At 44.5% G+C, this 15,869-nt stretch overlaps 1 protein-coding gene across 2 annotated transcripts in view; it reads right to left on the reverse strand.

Annotated features, from left to right (window-relative positions):
- ARHGAP32 (Rho GTPase activating protein 32) overlaps positions 1–15,869 on the reverse strand; it is a 445,777-nt gene that overhangs the window by 396,541 nt on the left and 33,367 nt on the right. Inside the window, exon 2 of one of the 2 annotated variants that reach the window (XM_077457863.1) lies at positions 13,463–13,770. The exons of the other annotated variant lie outside the window; for it this stretch is intronic. The gene's annotated coding sequence lies outside the window, so the exon portion shown is untranslated. The remainder of the gene's footprint in view (positions 1–13,462; positions 13,771–15,869) is intronic. 2 annotated transcript variants of the gene reach the window in all.

A 15,869-nucleotide genomic window follows, 5' to 3' on the forward strand; every position in this document is an offset into this window, starting at 1 on the left:
TGGGGATATTGTCGCTATATAATGTCTGTATTTTTTTTTGGGATTACACCAGAGCCTGAACAGTTCTGTAAAAACAATACATAAAGGCCCTGATGAAGCAGTATGGCCCGCAAAACATGTAGACCAATTTGTACCATCTTTATTGTCACATACGACAACCTGTTTGTTTTTAACAGCTGTGGTTTATGTCTGAGGACAATGTTAAATATGAATCCTGTTTGTAATAAATTATTGTTTTGTTTTTAAGGATATTTTATTCTATTTGACTCCCAGTGCCATATTTAAAAGTCCCACAAAAGTCCCACATATTTCTTTACTCTGAGCTTGGAATTAAAGTGTTACTAAACCCACAACAGTAAAATGTAGTAAAGCAGTGTTGTTATATTCACTGTGGAACCTAAGGGGTTAATCTGCATCATGTAAAAAGGCTTCTTGATCCTGTCTTCTCTGTTCCCTTCTTCCACAGTCCTCAATCTATCTGCTCATAGAACAGAGCCCTGGGGGCAAGCTGCACATGCTCAGTTAAGTGTGTATTGCTAGATAGTTTTTTTTCCCCTTGGGTGAGTGCATGTGATCAGCACATGGCCAATCAGCAGTGTCCAGACAGAGGGTCAGGGCTCCTGCAGCTTAATAGAACAGTCAGAGCAGACTGAAAACTCCTCCTACAAACTTTAACCTGAGAGAAGTCACAAGATTGCTTTAACTGCTGATCAGAAAAGGTATTTAGCCATTTATAATTACTAAAACGATTGCATTTCCATGGTCCGTGTACTGTGGGAGACTAGATATAGTGAATGCAGGGTCCTGGGTTTAGTAACAATTTAACCTTTTGTTGGCAGTGACCTTATCAGCATCACAAATAGACTACAGAGCAACTCACATTTTTATGTGTAGAACCAGGCTTCAAGCTCAGGTCTGTAGTAACAAGTAGGGCCTCCCTCTGATCATGGTAAACACCTTTAAGGAGTCCATACAAACAAGTCCATACAAACAAGAGACAGCTGGGATATACAGAACCTTCCTAGAGGACCATAACGAACACATGCCATCATCAGAATTGCTTGTTATCATGCTCAGACTTTACAACCAGTAATTGTTGTCCAGTCCTTCCATTTTCTGTGAAGGAATGCACCACAATAATCTGTCAACTAATTTAGATGTGATGGGACCAACATCTATAATGCCCACTGTTCTCCGAGACATCTTCCTATCTATAGCGGCCACAGATGTTTCATCCTGTTCCGCAATATATCAGCTCAGAGAATTGTTCTCCAATCAGGAAATGCGTAAGGTTCATAAGGGGTTCTGGTGTACACAACTTGGAAAGAAAAAAAAATACATTGCCCTGTCTCTTCCTTCTATTGACCTTTCTTGAATTGGAAAGTGAAGGTAAAGGTTCCTGTCTAAACAGGGCCCAAATCCAGTTACTATATGACTAAGAAAACAGGTTCTTTATGGCTCTCGACTGAGACAAATCATACATTCTCCCTCCCAGACATTGCAGCTCACATTGGGAGGTTTTCAGCAACAGAGGTAGTGCTGTTAAGAAAGCAGTGAGCAGGGCTTGATGTGAATAGCTACGGACTGACCATCCACAGTTGATGGCCACACCACCCACAACATCTTTTCATTCCACTGTAGTGGAGACACAACTTACATGAAACGAAAACTCTGCTCAGAATCAGGTGGACTTCACTGGCAGGACCTACAGGTAGAACTTTGCAAGAGGATTAAAGGAAAACTATGTGCAGATGAACTTAGCACTGAAACATTTTTTTTAAATGGGAGGCCATGACGCTAGCATTTATTCTATAGTGGACCCATTTAAAAAAAAAAAAAGCGGCACAAGGAACAATGAAGATGTGCAATGTGCTTAAACCTACAGGAACCAGAACTCAACTTTTATCAGTTTAGACTGTGCAGAAACAAACTATCGTTGCTGACTATGTATTGCTGCATATTGCAAGGATACTAGCTGCTAAGGGCAAAAGCTTTGTTTTTTACAAATTACCCCCATTATACTTGGAAGGGTAGGGGCACTGCTAAAATGTAGGTGGAAAACCCATAAGGAAACCCTTCAGAGACAAGTAAGAGAAAACAGGTTTACATGAGAGGATTAATGAGCACTGAAAACCCTGTGCATTCTGCCGCAGAGATCACTTCCAGAGGCCATACTTTAATATCCAAACCTCAGAAGTAAAACCGCACATCGACTGGAACAGCACAAACAGCCGACACAAAGCTGAAAACAGTTTAATGACTTCGCCGAGAGGAAACCTATAAAATGCTGGAGACATCGGCTCCACTTTATTAATATTCACTTCCTCTCGTATCAGAATAATTTGATTTGCTGGTATGTACGTTTTATGGGCTACAATCAGCGGCACGGCCAACCTTCACTGGATGTACACTGTAATGAAAAAGGTCAAAGGCACATCTATAGTCCAATTTATTGTAATAGTTCCCCTATCACCTCTCAGGTCCAGAATAAATGGACATGCTGGTTAAACTTTAAGAAGAGTAAATTCATCACATTTACCACACTATGAATAGATTTATTATGAGGGGAGAAGAAATGCTCTTTATTATGAAAATTTCAAACAAGTTAATACTGCACATGCACAATTCATATAAAAGGAAAGTTGTACTGGGATCAAAAGGTACCCACAGACATTAAAAGCCAGATATATTGACATGCCCTTACTAATAAATGGAGGTAATTCCCAGCCAGCTACCATTTTGAATTAAACCTGCTCACAGCTTGATTGGTGGCTGTAACCAAATACAGTTTTCAGACTACATTATTGATACATACAGTGGGGAAAATAATTATTAGATCCCCTGAAGATTTAGTAAGTTTGCCCACTTACAAAGAAATTAAGGGTCTATCATTTTTATCATATGTGTGTAGCACCCTCCTAGGTAGGTGCTAGCAAAGAATATAGTTTTTGAGTATTTCTGCTTACCAGAAAGGCTGTCAGGTAAATGTATATTCTCTGCCTACCAAGGCAGGGGATCCATTGATGGGGGCTGCTCATGTTGTCTGAATGTTTCACACTGGTCCAATAGGACAGGGCCTATTGGACAGTTGGGGAAAACCTAACAAATTAGAACACAGGCATAGTTAACAGCCCTGGCCATTGGTAGAGGAAAGTGCCTCAGTGCATGCTGGATGACTGTATATATGCCAAGGGCACATCTGCTCGGGATCTTCAGCTTGAGAGCGGAGTCCCGGAGGGAGGGGGTGGCTGCCCCTCCTCCGTAGAAGCTGCCATGCGGCCTTAGGTGGCTGACCTGAGGGCCTGAGTCTGAGAATAGCTGCAACCCAGATGTCCTGCGGAGCTGACAGGAAGGGAGACGCTCCAGGAAGGGTCTGTTTTGGCCTACAGCGAGTACAGATCAGGGTCATGGGGCCTGTCCTGTGAGGGCCACCCCTTCATCTAGTAGTCAGTGGACAGATGTCAGTCAGTGGGGATACTAGTGAGTGTGCTAAAGATAAATAGCTTCACCAAGTCTGCTGCCAGAACACGCAAAGGTCTTATTCTTCCCATGCAAGTGCTATATGGTATAACAAAGTCTGTTACCACAATTATTCTGATGAGGCAAAGTGAGAGTTGTCCTCATCTGTATTTACAGTGGTGTGAAAAAGTGTTTGCCCCCTTCCTCATTTCCTGTTCCTTTGCATGTTTGTCACACTTAAGTGTTTCGGAACATCAAACCAATTTAAACAATAGTCAAGGACAACACAAGTAAACACAAAATGCAATTTGTAAATGAAGGTGTTTATTATTAAAGGTGAAAAAAAATCCAAACCATCATGGCCCTGTGTGAAAAAGTGATTGCCCCCTAAACCTAATAACTGGTTGGGCCACCCTTAGCAGCAACAACTGCAACCAAGCGTTTGCGATAACGTGCAATGAGGCTTTTACAGCGTCCTGGAGGAATTTTGGCCCACTCATCTTTGCAGAATTGTCCTAATTCAGTTACATTAGAGGGTTTTCGAGCATGAACGGCCTTTTTAAGGTCATACCACAACATCTCAATAGGATTCAGGTCAGGACTTTGGCTAGGCCACTCCAAAGTCTTCATTTTGTTTTTCTTCAGCCATTCGGTGGTGGACTTGCTGGTGTGTTTAGGATCATTGTCCTGCTGCAGAACCCAAGTTCGTTTCAGCTTGAGTACACGAACAGATGGTCGGACATTCTCCTTCAGGATCTCTTGGTAGACAGCAGAATTCATAGTTCCTTTTATCACGGCAAGTCTTCCAGGTCCTGAAGCAGCAAAACAGCCCCAGACCATCACACTACCACCACCATATTTTACTGTTGGTATAATGTTCTTTTTATGAAATGCAGTGTTCCTTCTACGCCAGATATACTTGGACACACACCTTCCAAAGAGTTCCACTTTTGTCTCATCGGTCCACAGAATGTTGTCCCAAAAGTCTTGGGGATCATCAAGATGTGTTGTGGAGAAATTGAGACGAGCTTTGATGTTCTTTTTGCTCAGCAGTGGTTTTCTCCTTGGAACTCTGCCATGCAGGCCATTTTTGCCCAGTCTTTTCCTGATGGTGGAGGCATGAACGCTGACCTTAACTGAGGCAAGTGAGGCCTGCAGTTCCTTGGACGTTGTTGTGGGGTCTTTTGTGACCTCTTGGATGAGTCGTCACTGCGCTCTTGGGGTAATTTTGGGTGGCCGGCCACTCCTGGGAAGGTTCACCACTGTTCCATGTCTTCGCCATTTGTGGATAATGGCTCTCACTGTGGTTCGCTGGATTCCCAAAGCTTTGGAAATGGCTTTATAACCCTTTCCAGACTGATAGATCTCAATTACTTTCTTTCTCAATTGTTCCTGAATTTCTTTGGGTCTCGGCATGATGTGTAGCTTTTAAGGATCTTCTGGTGGACCTTACTGTGTCAAGCAGCTCCTATTTAAGTGATGCCTTGATTGTGAACAGGTGTGGCAATAATCAGGCCTGGGTGTGGCTAGAGAAATTGAACTCAGGTGTGGACAACCACAGTTATAGTATGTTTTAACAAAGGGGGGCAATCACTTTTTCACACAGGGCCATGATGGTTTGGATTTTTTTTCACCTTTAATAATAAACACCTTCATTTACAAATTGCATTTTGTGTTTACTTGTGTTATCCTTGACTATTGTTTAAATTGGTTTGATGTTCCGAAACACTTAAGTGTGACAAACATGCAAAGGAACAGGAAATGAGGAAGGGGGCAAACACTTTTTCACACCACTGTAGTTTGTTTCCCACTATTCCCTTCTCCTATCCAAGTTCCAACAATAAATACCAAAAAAAACAAAGGCCCAACAAACCAGGCCTAAGTGTTTTCTCAGAAACACACCCGCAGGATATAATAGAAGTCTATGACAAAGGAAAGCCACAGGTGCACAATGCTGCACCTGTGGTACAGGTAAACCATAGAGCATCAGCATGTAAGAAGCCTTATAGGGGGCTCAGGACAGTAAGGGCTAGTTTACATTTGCAGTTTGGGGGGCAGGTGGATTTTGTACCCCCCTCCCAACCACTAGTGTAGCTTCAGAGGCAATGGTGACCCCACCCCATGCTCCAGGAGGCCTGTTCATCCTCCCTGTCACATTAAGTTTTATACTTCTTCAGGAGAAACGACAGGGGTGAAATATACAGAAACTGATCCTCTCCATTTTCCTCCTGCAACTTCTAAAAACAAGCTTTTTCTCCTTTCCCTCCTGCCAGCATTCAGTGGCTGCAGGAGAAAATGATTAATTATCAGGGCTGAACAACTAATCGATTAATTGACAACGAATCGATTATGAAAATAGTTGTCAACTATTTTCATAATCAATTAATCGGCCAGCCGATTAGTTGGCCTGCATACAGAATGCATTATTTGTTTACATATCAGGAAATACAGTGCAGCACACATACAGCTCAGTACACCATCCATACATGTATGTAAGTGCCTTAGAACTTGTGAATGTGTGAGGAACAATTCCTCATGGAACATGTAGTCCCGGGCAGGAAGTCAGTGGGTCTAAAGGCAGATGTTTTTTACCTTACTATAGGGCCACGCTATACTATAATTGGCAGCTTGCTTTTGGGGCACTCTGAAGGCAGGAGGAGCCAGAAGCATCGGTGGGGGACCGCAGAAGAGAAGAATCGGGGCTGCTCTGTGCAAAACATTTACACAGAGCAGTCAAGTATAACATGTTTGTTGTTTTAAAAACAAAAAATACTTTAAAGACTGTGCAGGGAAGATCAGCATCTGAACCCAGAGCAGGTGGAGGCTGATAGACCGGAGGTAATAGAAGGCATTACTATTACATTTAAAGTAAACTTTGACATGGAGGCAAGCCACATTACGTGGGGGCAGGGCACATTACAAGGAGGCAGGGCACATTATGTGGGAGCAGGGAACATTACATACGCCCAAGTGTGAAAGGGATGTAAATAAAAAATGCTATTCAAAACAAAAAAAAATTAAAATCTAAACCACTTCATTTCATTGTCGCCCTCAAACTTTTACCAAATCACTTATGTGGCCCTCGCTCTACAAAAGTAGTTCAGAAATCCCAAAATCTAACTAACTCGAAATCTACTTGCAGCCACATCCTAAAACTAGTCTATCTAGCCCCGTAAGGAAGAAATTACTATATTGTACATACCTTTTCGACAGCCACTCCGGACCCACGCTGAGCCATCGGCGGCAGCTTCTCTGTGTAGGCGTGTGCAGGACAGGCAGCCCACAATGGAAGCCCCACAGTAACTTTATGGGTGACGTCACTTCTCAGCCGTTGTCGGTTCTCTCCTGCACACAGCATCCGCCACTGGAGACCGGACCAGATCAGCTTCAGAAAAGGTGTGTATAGCGATTTCTTTTTTACAGGGTTAGATTCGTTTTAGAATGTGGCTGAGTAGATTTAGAGTCAGTTAGGTTTTGGGTGAACATTCACTTTAACTGCCATAAAAGCTTTATGAAGCGCTAAATTATATATTAATTAAATTCATGCAGACATTTCAGTTATTTAACCACTTGCTTACTGGGCACTTAAACACCCTTCCTGCCCAGACCAATTTTCAGCTTTCGGTGCTCTCACACTTTGAATGACAATTACTCAGTTATGCAACACTGTACCCAAATGAATTTTTTGTCCTTTTTTTCCCACAAATAGAGCTTTCTTTTGGTGGTATTTGATCACCTCTGGGGTTTTTATTTTTTGCGCTATAAATGAAAAAAGACCGAATTTCTTTTAAAAAACGCATATTTCTTTGTTTCTGTGACAGAATTATGCAAATTAGTAATTTTTCTTCATACATTTTGGCCACAATTTATACTGCTACATGTCTTTGGTAAAAATAACCCAAATTAGTGGATATTATTTGGTCTTTGTGAAAGTTAGAGAGTCTACAAGCTGTGGTGCGAATCATACAAAATTGATCACATCTGATGTACTGGTGGCCTATCTCGCTTCTTGCGACCCAAACAAGCCAGGAAAGTACAAATACCCCCCAAATGACCCCTTTTTGGAAAGTAGACATTCCAAGGTATTTAGTAAGAGGCATGGTGTGCTTTTTGATGTTGTCATTTTTTTTCCCACAATTCTTTACAAAATTAAGATTTTTCATTTTTTTTTTCCCACAAAATTGTCAATGTAATAGGTTATTTCTCTCACATGGCATGTGTATACCACAAATGACACCCCCAAAAAAATTCTGCTACTCCTCCTGAATATTACAATACCACATGTGTGGGACTTTTTCACAGCCTGGCCACATAGAGAGGCCCAACATGCAGGGAGCGCCATCAGGTGTTCTAGGAGCATAAATTACACATCTAACTTGTTGACTACCTATTACACTTTTGAAGGCCCTGGAGCACCAGGACAATGACACGTGACACTGATGACAGATGGCACTGATACGTGGCACTGATGACAGATGGCACTGATATGTGGCACTGATGACAGATGGCACTTATACGTGACACTGATGACACGTGGCACTAATGACAGATGGCACTAATACATGCCACCGATGACAGATGGCACTAATACGTGGCGCTGATGACGCGTGACACTGATGACAGATGGCACTGATAAGTGGCAATGATGACACGTGACACTGACAACAGATGGCACGTGACACTGACAGGTGGCACTGATACGTGGCACTGATGACAGATGGCACTAATATGTGGCACTGATCACAGATGGCACTATGTGGCACTGATGACAGATGCCACTTATACGTGGCACTGGAGACAAATGGCACTGACAACAGGTGGCACTGGGGACAGATAGCACTAACAGGTGGCACTGGGGGCAGGTAGCACTGGGGTGGATGGCACTGGGGTGGATGGCACTGGGGCAGGATGGCACTTTTTTAACTTTTTTTTTTTACACTTACGGCCGCTGCAGCCGTTCATCTCTCCCCTCTCACACGCTGTCTGTGTGAGGAGGGAGAGCGGCGCTGAGAGATGACCTCATATGTTTACATATGAGATCATCTCACATTGGACATGCCGATCGCGCTGTAAACGGCCGCTGTGATTGGGCGTTTACAGTGATCTGTGTTTGCCTGTCTCCGGGGGACACAGCAAACACAGAACTTCCCCGATGCGCCCGCGGCGGCGCGCATTGCGGAAGTAAACAACAGGACGTCCAGGGACGGCCTCCCGGACGAAAGCGCCCGCTTTACGGCCGTCATTCGGCTATAGGGCGGGCGGGAAGAGGTTAAGAAACATTCATAATGCTTACTGTTGACAAACATAAGGGTACATGGTAAACAAAGGCGAAGAAGAAGGGAGTGTGGAAAACTAGCAGACACAGCCCAGGGTCCTAATATTTTACCAGATGTCATAACAAATGTGCTCCAATGACATCCCGGTTAGTTATTTGGCCCTAGTATGTGTTTGTATAAGAAATAAGGCACTTAGATTGGAAGTTCCTTGAGGGCAGAGACTGATGTGACCATGCAAAATGTAAAGTGCTGCATAAACATTAGTGACTATATAAATACATGTAATACAATGAAATAAAGTAGACAGACCCCTATATAGGCCTGGGATTAACCAGGAAACCAAGGTGAGGGAACATCCGGATGTCACTTATTGAAGGGAATCTATAGTGTTTATATTTGAATGAGGCCTGGTTAGTGTAGACATCAATCATGAAGGTTCATGTTTCATACATTTTATTTTTATGTCTAGGTTATATTAACCACTTTCAGACCGGACCATTTTGCTGGTAAATGACCAGAGGTCTTTTTACACTTTGGCACTGCGCTGCTTTAACTGGTAATTGCGCGGTCATGCAATGTTGTACCCAAACAAAATTTGCGTCCTTTTCTTCCCACAAATAGAGCTTTCTTTTGATGGTATTTGATTGCCTCTGCGATTTTTATTTTTTGCGATATAAACGTAAAAAGACCGCAAATTTTGAAAAAAAATGATATTTTCTACTTTTTGTTATTAGAAAAATCCAATAAACTCAATTTTAGTCATACATTTAGGCCAAAATGTATTCAGCCACATGTCTTTGGTAAAAAAAAAGTCAATAATTGTATATTTATTGGTTTGCGCAAAAGTTGTCACATCTACAAACTAAGGTACGTTTTCTGGAATTTACGCAGCTTTTAGTTTACGACTGCCTATCTCATTTCTTGAGGTGCTAAAATGGCAGGGCAGTACAAAACCCCCCCAAATGACCCCATTTTGGAAAGTAGACCCCCTAAGGAAATTGATAAGAGGCATGTTGAGCCCATTGAATATTTTATTTTTTTGCCTCAAGCGATTGAATAATGACAAAAAAAAAATTTTTTTTTTTTTTTTACACAAAGTTGTCACTAAATGATATATTGCTCACACATGCTATGGGCGTATGTGAAATGACACCCCAAAATAAATTCTGCTGCTTCTCCTGAGTACGGGGATACCACATATGTGGGACTTTTTGGGAGCCTAGCCGCGTACGGGGCCCCGAAAACCAAGCACCGCCTTCAGGCTTTCTAAGGGCGTACATTTTTGAGTTCACTTCTCACTACCTATTACAGTTTTGAAGGCCATAAAATGCCAAGATGGCACAAAACCCCCACAAATGACCCCATTTTAGAAAGTAGACACCCCAAGCTATTTGCTGAGAGGCATGTTGAGTCCATGGAATATTTTATATTTTGCCACAAGTTGCGGGAAAATTACAAACTTTTTTTTTTTTTTTTTTTTTCACAAAGTTGTCACTAAATGATATATTGCTCACGCATGCCATGGGCATATGTGAAATGACACCCCAAAATAAATTCTGCTGCTTCTCCTGAGTACGGGGATACCACATATGTGGGACTTTTTGGGAGCCTAGCCGCGTACGGGGCCCCGAAAACCAAGCACCGCCTTCAGGCTTTCTAAGGGCGTTACAGTTTTGAAGGCCATAAAATGCCAAGATGGCACAAACCCCCCCCCCCAAATGACCCCATTTTGGAAAGTAGACACCCCTAAATTTAGGGGTACACTAGTGAGACTAGGTAATAAATGGCGGGTGCCCTGAAACTATAAAAAAATAACTAACCAACCAGCGTCACCTGTAACAGTTATATGGTGATCACTGGTGAAAGGGTTAACTAGGGGGCAATCAGGGGGCTTTATGCGGTAGTATATGGGGGTCCCTGGCGCTATAAAAAGCTGCGGTGAACCTAAATACCTACCTGCCTAACTAGCGTCACCTGTGACACTAATACAGCGATCAGAAAAACGATCGCTTATTAGGCTGGGCTCACACTGGAGCGATGCGGGAACGCCACGAATGCGCGGCGGGTTCCCGCATCGCATGCCTCCCGGCGGCAGTTCACACTGCCCTATGCGAACTGCTGGGAGTGTCAGTGAAATGTTACTGACACCCCCAGATCAGTTCGCATATCGCAGTGCGATCTGCAAACTCGGATCGCATGGTGTGAACACCCATGCGATCCGATTCTGCTGCGGGCCAAAAAAAGGGTCCCGTGCGAATTTGCGGCGGGTGCGGCGAATGGCTGAACTCGAATCGCACAGAGATCGGATGTGATTTGCACTGCAGTGCGATGCGAATCACATCCGTTCTCAAACCGCTGCAATGTGAACCCAGCCTTAGTGACACTGGCGACGGGGGGTGATCACGGGGTTAAACCTTTATTGGGGGGGTTAGCGGGGTACCTTAGAACTAAAGGGGGCTAACCCTAACTGCCCTAACAGTTATTAGTCACAAATGACACCCGCCGGGTGATCAGGGGGTTAAACCTTTATTAGGTAATAAATGGCGGGTGCCCTGAAACTATAAAAAAATAACTAACCAACCAGCGTCACCTGTAACAGTTATATGGTGATCACAGGTGAAAGGGTTAACTAGGGGGCAATCAGGGGGCTTTATGCGGTAGTATATGGGGGTCCCTGGCGCTATAAAAAGCTGCGGCGAACCTAAATACCTACCTGCCTAACTAGCGTCACCTGTGACACTAATACGGCGATCAGAAAAATGATCGCTTATTAGGCTGGGTTCACACTGGAGCAATGCGGAAACGCCGCGAATCCGCGGCGGGTTCCCGCATCGCATGCCTCCCGGCGGCAGTTCACACTGCCCTATGCGAACTGCTGGGAGTGTCAGTGAAATGTTACTGACACCCCCAGATCAGTTCGCATATCGCAGTGCGATCTGCAAACTCGGATCGCATGGTGTGAACACCCATGCGATCCGATTCTGCTGCGGGCCAAAAAAAGGGTCCCGTGCGAATTTGCGGCGGGTGCGGCGAATGGCTGAACTCGAATCGCACAGAGATCGGATGTGATTTGCACTGCAGTGCGGTGCGAATCACATTCGTTCTCATAAACCGCTGCAATGTGAACCCAGCCTTAGTGACACTGGCGACGGGGGGTGATCACGGGGTTAAACCTTTATTGGGGGGGTTAGGGGGGTACATTAGAACTAAAGGGGGCTAACTCTAACTGCCCTAACAGTTATTACAGTCACAAATGACACCAATGCAAAAAAAAAAATGACATTGGTGTCACTGTGACTGGGGGGCAGGGGTAATTGGGGGGGTGATCGGGGGGTAAAGGGGGGGTGTGAGTGTGCCTGGCATGTTCTACTGTGTGTGTAGAGTGTTGGTGCAACTCACCGATCCGCTCTCCTCCGTGTCGGAACGAAAAATACCGACACGGAGGAGAGAATACATCACTTCCTCTCCTGTGTTTACATTACAGGAGAGGAAGTGATGTCACGGGGGATTTCCATTCGTCGAGAGCGATCGCGAGGGGGTGGCCATGAATGAATGGCCGCCCCCTCATCCCGGATCGCTCTCGAAGGAATGCCGACCGCCGCAGGCACCGGGGGGGGGCCCGATCGGGCCCCCCACCCGCGGGCAGGCAGGGACTTATATATACGCCCATATGCCTGCCCGTGCCATTCTGCCGACGTATATCGTCGTGCGGCGGTCGGCAAGTGGTTAAATAGCATATGTAGCAGGTACCAGACAACATCCATATTTGTCCAATACACATGCAGGCTCCGAATCTTTCTTAAGCCGGCCGTAGACGGATCGAAAATTGAACAGTTCAACAGGAACCGCTCAAATATCAATCCCTCTATGGCATAGCTCCCAACTGTCCCTGATTTTGAGGGACTGTCTCCGATTTGGAGCAATGTCCCTCTGTCCCTCTTTCCTCCTCATTTGTCCCTCATTTTGGTCTAATCTATAAATCTGTATATAAAATGCATTTTCTATCTTTCAAAAAAAGTGTTTCCCCAGTGCTAAACCTTTCATCCAAATTCTAAATTGCTGCATTTGTACATTTTAATATAAAGGAATAGTAGGGGTAAAAAAAAGCACTTGCGGATTTAATTTACTTTCTTCTTTTTTTTGGTTATGTTCCCCTTTAAGGGGTGGGTCAGGGGGAGTGTCCTATGCCTACATACGTTTGTTATTAGGTGTCCCTCATTACCATCTCAAAATGTTGTGAGGTATGCTATGGGCAGGCTGGTTGTACTGAAGTCAATTTCTCAACTGTTGGGGTTTTTCTTCATACAATCAGTGCTACTTGCTTTAGCCGGCAGTGGTAATCACTGGATTCTTATGGCGGGGAAACCTCCTGCTGTCAGAATACATTAGGAATCCCCCCATTAACACTGTGTTGATGGGGGGGGGGGGGGGGGGGGGGTCAAGTGATTATCTTTCCTTCAACCTGTATTTGAAGAAAAGAGAATTGAATTATGTATGGCCAGCCTTAGTTATTGCGCTTAACTATCAATTTGTTCATACCGATTGAAAACCATATCTGTGACCTATCCTGTGATTTCAGCCGGGCTGCCAAAAACACAGCAAATTTAGACATAACCAATAGAGGTAGGACTGATAAACCTGTGTAGGAATACTACTATGGAAATATGGAACAACAAACATGTGAAGAATGTCAAATGTTACAATAATGATGTAAAAAGTGTACTTACTGAAAATACAATACACTCTTCCCTCCTAAGGCAGAACCATGGTGAGATCCTTTGCGGGGGCGGGGGTTAGAAGAGTTGAGTTGGTGGGGTGGATTCCTAGAGTCCAGAAACACAGGGAAGGTCTCTCTCCAGGTGCTGTGTGTTTAACCTTCTCTCCTACATGTCATTCACAGGGCTCTCCAGATGATGGAGGATGGAGGCGCTCACGCAGACTCACAGTGACGCTGAGCGGGCATCCGCAGAACAAGTATGGCTGCCTGTTCCTGGCTCTGTCCAGAGTGCTGCATCTCGCATTTCATTCTCACACGCTAGAAAAGAGATGGGAACAGGCTGTGAAAGAGAACGTGGAGCTTCCAGCAGCAGGGGGAGTGAACACAACAATGGATGCGGAGAGAGCAGTGAGGTCACGTTCAGCTGCATTCAGCCAAGAATGTTATTCAGCTGGAGCAGGAGATGGGGAATAGGAGCGGTGGGAGCCGAGCCCAGCAATCTCAGGCAGTTCCCACCAAAACCAGCATCCATGTGGCTCTATATAATCTCACACAATGCTCCGACTCCAGCGTGACGCATTCATCGCACAAACACACTTAGCAATTGAAAGAAAAGGATCATGGGAAGAACAATCTGGCAGCATCTTGTAACACAAAAAGAAGCTGGAAACTGTGAAGTCTTTATCAAGAGGCTTTCTGCTGTTACATCATTCATGGATGCCAATGTTTTAAAGGGGTGCTCCGCATACATTTTGATTTAAAGCGGTTCTTCACCCTAAAGGGGAAGTTCCGCTAATCTGATCCGTCCCCCCCTCCGGTGCCACAATCGGCACCTTTCAGGGGGGAGGGGGGTGTAGTTACCTGGATAATCCAGGTATCTGCACCCACTTCCGGGCAGACCGCCGCAGACCCCCGCAGACGCCCCGCCCCCCGTTGTGTTCTGGGAAACACACAGTTCCCAGAGACACAGCGGGGGACCATAAGAGACGCGCAGCGCAACTCACGCATGCGCAGTAGGGAACCGGGCAGTGAAGCTGTAATGCTTCACTTCCCGATTCCCTGACAGAGGATGGCGGCGGGGGCAGCAGCGAGACGAGCGATCGCTCGTCATCTGCCGCCGACATGGCTGGACCCTGGGACAGGTAAGTGTGATTTTATTAAAAGTCAATGCAATATTAGTAGCTGCTGGCTTTTAATATTTTTTTTTTAGGTGCAGAACCGCTTTAACCTTTGTAATGAAGCAAGCCTCAGCATATATGATATCTGCCCCCCCATCCCCTTCTGGAAGAGAGACCCCCTTTATGATTACATCAGGGCGCTGCTCCATATATTATCTATGTTATCTGTTATGCCCCGTACACACAAGCGGATTTTCCGTCAGAAAAATCTCGGATGGTTTTTCAGATGGAATTCTGCTCAAGCTTGGTTTGCATACACACATTCACACAAAAGTTCGCTGAACTTTCGACTTTCAAGAACGCGGTGATGTACAACACTACGACAAGCCGAGAAAATAAAGTTCAATGCTTTCGAGCATGCGTGGAATTGTTTCCGAGCATGCGTAGGAATTTTGCGAGTCGGAATTGCTACAGACGATTGGAATTTCCGATCAAAACTTTTTCCGACCGAAAAATTGAGAACCTGCTCTCAATCTTATGCTGGCTGGAATTCGGCCAGCAAAAGTCCGATGGAGCATACACACGGTCGCATTTTCCGACCCAAAGCTCTCATCGGTTATTTGCTGGCCAAATTTTCGATTGTGTTTACGCGGCATAAGAATCACGCTGGTCATCAAGAACCTGCTGTCTGGCAGCCAATTAAGAAAGCCTGCCCCCGTGGTAAAGTCACAGGGCCAGTGGTTCCTGACACCCTGCTGCTTCACTAAACTAAAAAAAATTACAATAATCGCAGCCACAATACTGTTGGAAGTGCGCCCAAAAGCAAACTTTTTTTATATTGCATTTTACCAATTCCTAAATGTGATGGCTGCATTAGCTTGCTTTTTTTTTTTTTTTTTTTTTAGGCTTTCTTCTATTTTCATCTGGTGATCTGACAGCAAGTCTGTTGTTTTTCACAAGCTCTCCAGCTGAATATATCGGTTTACCTGGATGAGACAACCACTTAACGCTGACAGAAGTGTATACATCGATCAGCTTTTATTTACTTACATAAAACCTATATCCCAAAAGGAAAAATAAATACAAAAAAACAACAACAACAACAACAGCAACCACTGTTTGCTGTAACTGATTATAAAGTGTGAGCTGGAGTTTGGCTTCAATTTATTAGTGCATCTAAATCTGCTAATACATTTAACTCTCCCCTTTCCCCAGGCTGACAATGTTGCTGTCTGCTGTGCCTCCGGTTCTCATTCTTTCACAGCTGTGTCTCACTATTATGGGAGGCACGTTACTGGC

Source organism: Lithobates pipiens, unplaced genomic scaffold, assembly GCF_037356315.1.
Source record: "Lithobates pipiens isolate NorthernLeopardFrog02 unplaced genomic scaffold, aLitPip1_a1.2 Scaffold_27, whole genome shotgun sequence".
In the NCBI taxonomy this organism is placed as follows: domain Eukaryota; kingdom Metazoa; phylum Chordata; class Amphibia; order Anura; family Ranidae; genus Lithobates; species Lithobates pipiens.